Source organism: Hipposideros armiger, unplaced genomic scaffold, assembly GCF_001890085.2.
Source record: "Hipposideros armiger isolate ML-2016 unplaced genomic scaffold, ASM189008v1 scaffold_380, whole genome shotgun sequence".
NCBI lineage: Eukaryota > Metazoa > Chordata > Mammalia > Chiroptera > Hipposideridae > Hipposideros > Hipposideros armiger.
Window position 1 is genome coordinate 1,275,487 of NW_017731730.1, and position 7,199 is coordinate 1,282,685.

Here is a 7,199-nt window from a genome sequence, read left to right on the forward strand (position 1 = left end):
GCCGCCGCCGCCGCCGCTGCGCTCCCGCCTCCTGCCCGCTCCCGGGCTCCTGCTGCAGCTGCGGTTCGGGTGGCCGAGCCCCGCGGCGTTGCGGCTCGGATCTGGCGCCCCGAACGATCCGCGCCCCTGTCTCGCAGCTCGCCGCCTCCCAATCCGCGCGCCGCGCTGCGGCAGGTGCCCCGGGCGTCCTGAGGCGCGGTGGCCTGAGCCCGGCCGCCATCGATGACCCAGGTCACGGACCTGCTCCAGCCTGGCCACCCCGTGTGAGTACTGTCCCCTCCCCTCAGGCGGCTTTGCGCCACCGTCCCCCTTACGTTGCAGCAACTTTGGGGGTAGGTGTGTGGAGGTGCCTCTCATGTCCCCCGACACCCCGTGCGCGTCCCGAGCCAGGGTCCCGGGCTTGGCCAGCCCACCGCTGCGGAGGGGCACGGGGGTGGGGGCGTTGAACTTGCGTCGTCGCCGAGTGGGAACCGTGCCTTCCTCCCGCTGCCGGGGCCGAAGCTCGCGTCTGTGTTTCCCTCGCGGCTTTCGATGCCCAGTGGCCACGTAGCTCTTGGGCTGTTGTTCACCGCGCACCTACTACGCTACGGGCGCACCGGCGGGGCACATGAAACCATCCGGTAAGCGCCCGGAAGCAGCCCAACGCGGTAGACTTGACTCTTTCGGACTCTTAAATTCTGTAAAATGGGGCTAATCAGGGATTCGCTCAAGGTCACAGCTGGTGCACGGAGCAAGCATCCGAGTTGATTGCGCCTGGCCGGTCCCCGGACTGCCTGGAGCGGGGCGCGCTGTTGCGGGGAAGAAGGGGGGGTGGTCCCTTCAGCTTCATCCCAGTCTCTTCCTCATACTCCCTTTCCCCAACTCCGCCTTATTTGGAGAGGTCGGGAGCCGATCCCAAAGGACCCCGCGGGGGACCTTTGGAGCCAGCGCGGAGAGGAGCAGTTCCGCGGTGGGAACCCCTGGACCTGCCGCATTTGCAGTAGTATCCCCTCCATTCCCCGTCACTTCATTTGCTAACGTCTCGGCAGAGTCAGCGGAATTTGCTAGGTGCCTGCTCTTAGATCCGTCCCGCCTCATCGCCTTCTCCCAAATAAGCCCTGCCTGTTCCCGAGGATAAGTATCCGAGAGACTCGACCCGCACATACCAGTTTGGGCCCAGGGACTTCCTAAGAGAAGCAGGTACGTTCCGAGGTTGGCTTCCCCGACACACTGGCCTCCATCTGCTCTTAGAAAATGCCTCGAGTCTGGCTTCCTTTCTGCCCACCCCTCCTCCCTACCCCTTGATCTGGATTTGTTAAAAGCTTTCCCAGGGCAGGGTGAAGTCCGGTCCCAGAATGTGTAAATGTCAGAAGTGAATCTTTTACTCCAGATCCTTCGAGGCATCTCCTGTGGGGCTGTGAGCGGTCCTAAGAACTTTGGGCTGGGGGAGAGGGTCATCCCTCCCTTTTGACCTCCCTTTTTGACAGATCGCCCCATCCCTCCAACTCAGCCTCCCTCACCCCAACTCGGTGATGAGATGATTACTTAGCTTTGTGATGTTTGACAAACATCTTTGAGCCTCAACTTTTTTTTTTAATCTACAAAATGGAATAATCTCTGCCTTTTAGTCTTTCCAAGGCAGTTATGGTTCAGGGGACATGACAGATGTGAAATGAGAAGAAAGGTGGTCCCGAAGGAACCGTGCTATTGGTGGAAATGGAGGCGATTCAAAGAATTTTTTACAGCAGCCTCGAGGACCCTAGTCACAAATCTAAAGATCCTTTTTTTTCCCCCCCCAGAGAAATTTAGTTTGGAAAGACTTTGAAAATACTACTTCCGTCTTCCTGTTGATGTCCCTTGCCTGGTCAATTTAAACTAACAGTGGTATAGACTGACTCCTGTTTCCTTTCTCCCTGCCAGGAGGGACAGAAGGCGAGTTCATCTGTGGCCTTAGCCTTTAGAGCAGTTGATTCACATGGACTGAAATACCCCATAGAGAACTGAGCATCTCTCTGGGTTTGCCTTTCTGGTTATGATCGTGTTTGCAGACTTTCATCTCAAAGGCAAGCTAAGGAGGTATGACTGGTCAGACCTTGGTGAATTTGTTGTACTATGATATTGAGGCATGACATAATCAGAGAAAATTGTGTCGATCTCAAGTGTATTCTCCATGGGGTTTCACAAACTGAAGACACCTGTGGAACCAGTGCCCAGATTAAGACCTATACTCTCCCCCAATCTCCCCATGACACCTATAGGCACTATCCCTCAAGGGTAACCATCATCCTGCTTAGTTTTGTCAGGCGAGTTTTATTTTTATTACTATTATTTATCATTGTCATTTCAAAGTGAAAATGAAACCGCCAGATGATGTTCTACCTCCTTTTTTATGTATGCAAACCAAAGGTAGTTAGTTACACCTAAGCCAGTCCAGAAAATTAGAAGGGAGAATTTGGTCTTAAGATCTGGTTGGAGTCTGAACTGGTTGTACCCCCACACACACCCTGATCATTGGTTCTTGGGTGGTGGGACCAGCCGACCCCAGATATAACAGTGATGACATAAATAGAGGCGGGTTTATTCATAGAGTGTATTTGAATAATACAAACCTGAAATAGTGTGGTAATAACATAAATGAAGAAAAGGTATGAATGAATTCTCATTCGAAACATAAAAATGGAAATATTTTGAATTCCTCAAGGTGAAAAATTTGGTGGATAATCAGAATTTCAAGGCTGAGTGATTTATGAGCTATTCGGGCTGTTGCCACATGGTGGCGCCACATTGGCGGGAGAACTGAAATACCCACCCTTCTTTCCCAAGCCCTCCGGAAGGAGTCCTAGGAATAAAATCCAACAGTTCAGGATGTCCAAAAGTGATTTCTGTACACTGTGGTTTTGCAGTGTCTGGCAGGCAGGCCTCCCTCTGGTGCGTGCCAAGTCCATGGCTAGAACGCTATCCCAGCTTGTGGGTTGGGGGCAGGTGGAGCTGAGACACTGTTGCTTTCTCTTTAGTAATGTGGAGCTGTGGTATGTCTTTGGAATTTTAAAGAGGGTCAGTTGAGAAGCTGGCTTAGGTGTGTTATGGGTTCTTTTGGTCTCATTTCATTCCAGAATTCCCCAAAGGTCTGAGACAAGGAGTTCTCTTTCCTGGGGCAGGTAGCCCTTTTCACAGAGCACTGTCCATGGTGAACTCAGAATAATAAACAGGCCTGGATGTAGCCCAACTGCTGCTGGTAGAAATGCCCTCTGCCTTCCACAGTGTGGGGGCCAGGCCACCAGGAAAGTCCTCAGGAAGGTGAGGATTCTGTAGCCAGCTGTGGAGATGGCTAAATGAACCCATTAAATGCCCTTCTCCCATTCATCACCTTTTCCTCTTCCTGTCAGTGTGACTGAATGCCATTTAGATGATTGGATTTGTGTGATGGCTGCATGCCTCTGATTGCTAAGAGTGTTGAATATTTGCCATGTGCTGGACACTAAATATATACATATATATATATATATTCATTTAATCTTCACTATAAGAGGAAGATGGCTTTCCCATTTTATAGATGAAGGAACCGGGCCTTGAAAATTAACCACTCTTTCTAAGTTTACACAGTATGTGAGCCAGAGCGAGGTTTGAGACCCAGGTCTCTCAGACAACTTCCCTAGCTGAACTGTACCCTTCTGCAGGGTTAGAGAAGTCTTGCATAATTCTTTTGTTCTCCTTGACACCTAGCATAGCACTTTACATGTAATAGCTACTTAAGTCTAAGTATGGGATTGCCATACATAGCAAATTCTCGGCTGAGCAGGAGGGCAGTTCAGACACTGAGGGATGAGAATTTGGGGTTGAGTCCATGCAATCTGTAACATTGGGACTGAGTGTGTGCCCATCACGTATAGTCTTCTTTTGTGTCTAAAATTTTATGTAAATGAGGACCTGTCATTTATTTTTGTGATTTGGTTTTTTCACCTAATGTTGCTTTTTGATATGTGTTGATAACATATGTTGCTAATTATAGATGTACTATTTCTTTGATATACCAGAGTTTAAATATTCCCCATCGATGGACCAAAAAAAAAATGGTCTTACCATTTGCTGTTACAAACAGCACTGCAGGGAATATCCTTGGTAAGCTCTTGTAGAAATATGCAAAAGTGTGTCTAGCGTGTACACCCCCTGAAGTTGAATATCTGGATAGTAGGATATGCTCGCATCAACATTGGTCTGTTGCTTCAACCCTACTAGGTTTTGCAAATTGCCCTCTGAATTAGCTGTGCCATGTAGCTCTGTGTTGGAGTTCCTTGTATCCCCATATCCTCAACTGTGCCTCCTGTTAATCAGATACTTTAGTTTCAGTTAATCTGATAAGCATGGAATGTATTTCACTGCTCTTTTACTTTGCATTTCCTTTAGAGATCTTTAAAAAATATCGATTTTCAAGTTTTCTATGCATTGCCATTTTTTACTAGATAAAACTTGTAGATCTTTAAACTCATCTGAAATTTATATTTCTGTATTGTGTGAGGCAGCAATCTAATTGTTTTCTATATTTGAAACCATTGATTTCATTATCATTTAATGAATACTTAACTATTTTCTCATTTATTTTGTTGCCATCTCTGTCATGTACCAATTTCTGTTATATTCTTGGATCTGTTTCTTAACTCTGTTCTGTTCCCTATGTAATTCCTCAGCTAATACCATTTTCATTTAATTATTAAAGCTTGATAATAAATCTTCCCTTCTTAGCCTTTTTTTTTCAAAATTGTCATGGCTGTTCTTAACCCTGTAGGCTTCAACATGAATTTTAGGATCTATCTGAAATATCCCTTCCCATGAAAAATACTGTTATCAAAATTTGGTAAAACATCAAATAAAATTACTTAGTTGTTTCTTTTTCTTCAAATATAGTGCTAATCAACACTTTTAATATCCCATTATTTACTATGAAATTTTAGTCCCCATTTTAAGTGGATTCACTTTAAGTGACTCTTCTTTGGTACCAGGTATCCTGGAATAATAAGGACCATATTTTTTAAAATTAAATTTATTGGGGGTGACAATGGTTAGTAAAATTATATAGGTTTCAAGTGCATTTCTGTAATACATCATCTATATATCACATTATGTACTCACCACCCAGGGTCAGTTCTCCTTCTGTCATCATATATTTGACCCCCTTTACCCTCTTCTACCATCCCCCTCCCCCCTTACCCACTGGTAACCACTAAACTGTTGTCTTTGTCTATGAGTTTTTGTTTCTTTGCTTATCTTGTTCCTTTGTTGCTTTTAGTTTTATATGACACATATGAGTGACATAATGTGGTTCTCGACTTTTTCTATCTGATTTATTTTACTTGGCATGATAATCTCAAGATCCATCCAGTGTTGTTACAAATGGCAGTATTTCACCTTTTCTTATGGCAGAACAGTATTCCATTGTGTATATATACCACAACTTCTTTATCCAACCAACTGTTGAAGAACACTTTGGTTTCCATGTCTTGGTCACCATAAATAATCCTGCAATGAACATCAGAGTACATATATTTTTACGGATAAATGTTTTCAGATTTTTGGGGGAGAGGGACTGCTGGGTCATATGGTAATTCTGGTCTTAATTTTTTGAGGAACCTCCATACTGTTTTCCATAGCGGCTGTACCAAATTACATTCCCAACAACAGTGTATGAGGGCTTCAGAAAACTAAATTCTTCATGCAAACTTTTTACAAATTTCCCCCATCAGCTCACTACCCAGGGAAGTATAAGCTGGAAGAAATGTTAAAAAAAAAAAAAACCAACCAGTGAACTATACACTGTTGGTTCACTATTTTTTAGCATATGAATATAATTTTTATACACAAATAAGGTCATTTTTTTAACTCAGCAACATATGAGTGGTGTTAATGTCAACAATTATTCTTGTGTCATTATTTTTATCCTTCTAATAATCCATTTCATCTATGTACCATAATTTATTCAACAAAATCATTCTTTTAAAACAGTATAACTTTATTTTTTTATTATAACTTCATCTTTGTACACATTTTTTTTTAGAATGAATTATCTTGTCAAAATTACTTTTCTTTAAATGTTTGATCCATATTGCTAAATAACCCTCCAGGAAAGTTTATAAATTTAATTTGCTATTGGTATTGGACGAGTGTGCCAGATCTCCAAGCCTTGCCAGCGATAAATATGATTCTTCATCAACATTGTCAATTTTATAGGCAAAGAAAATAAACCAGGCTCTTGCTTTTTTACTTTTCTAGTGAGTCAGAACATACTGTCATGTTTATTGGCTCTTCATAGCAGACTTCCCTATGGAGTTTTCCAGAGGGTTGTTTCTTTTTTACTTCCTGTAAAAGAAACGTATCATCACTGGGTGTTTTTGAGAGAACGATCATATTGTTTTATACAGATTATATTCATATTTTGAACTGTTAAATACCATTCCATCGTATGAAAATACCATATTTGATTCATGTGTTCCTCCATTATGGACTTTAGATGGCTTCTGTTTTTTTTTTTTTTTTGGCTATTACATAGATGTGTGCAGTAAATATCTCTGTAGTGTATTTATGCACATGCCAAGGAAATTGTCAAGATTGTATGCCCAGCAGTGAAATCGCGGGGTACCATTTTATGTATGCTTACAATTTGACCACTTGGTGCCAAACTGCTCTCCCAAAGTGGCTATACTCACTTAAACCTCTGGAGCAGTATATGAGGTCTGACAATTAAGTTTGTGAACTCATCCTAGAAAAGTGCTACAGACCTCATTGCTGACTATCACTATAGTCACCTTGAAAGTGCTCCCCTTGGGAAGCTATGCACCCATACCAGTGCCTAGTCCACCCTTCAAAGCAATTTTGGAACTCTTTTTCTGGAATGGCCATCAAAGCTGTCCTTGTATTAGTCTTGATGTCCTGAATGTCATCAAAATGTCTTCCTTTCAATATTCCCTTTATCTTTGGGTAAAGAAAGAAGTCATTGGGGGCCAGATCAAGTGAGTAGGGAGGGTGTTCCAATACAGTTATTTGTTTCCTGGCTAAAAACTCTCTCACAGACAATGCCGTGTAAGCTGGTGCATTGTCGTGATGCAAGAGCCATGAATTGTTGGCGAAAAGTTCAGGTCGTCTGACTTTTTCACGCAGCCTTTTCAGCACTTCCAAATGGTAAACTTGGTTAACTGTTTGTCCAGTTGGTACAAATTCATAATGAATAA

General features: G+C 43.4%; 1 protein-coding gene across 1 annotated transcript in view; it reads left to right on the forward strand.

Moving 5' to 3' along the window:
- The first annotated feature begins 6 nt into the window (after positions 1-6).
- The window catches only part of MYRIP (myosin VIIA and Rab interacting protein), a 279,386-nt gene continuing 272,193 nt past the window's right edge, over positions 7-7,199 (forward strand). The window contains exon 1 of the mRNA XM_019662728.1: positions 7-263. The gene's annotated coding sequence lies outside the window, so the exon portion shown is untranslated. The remainder of the gene's footprint in view (positions 264-7,199) is intronic.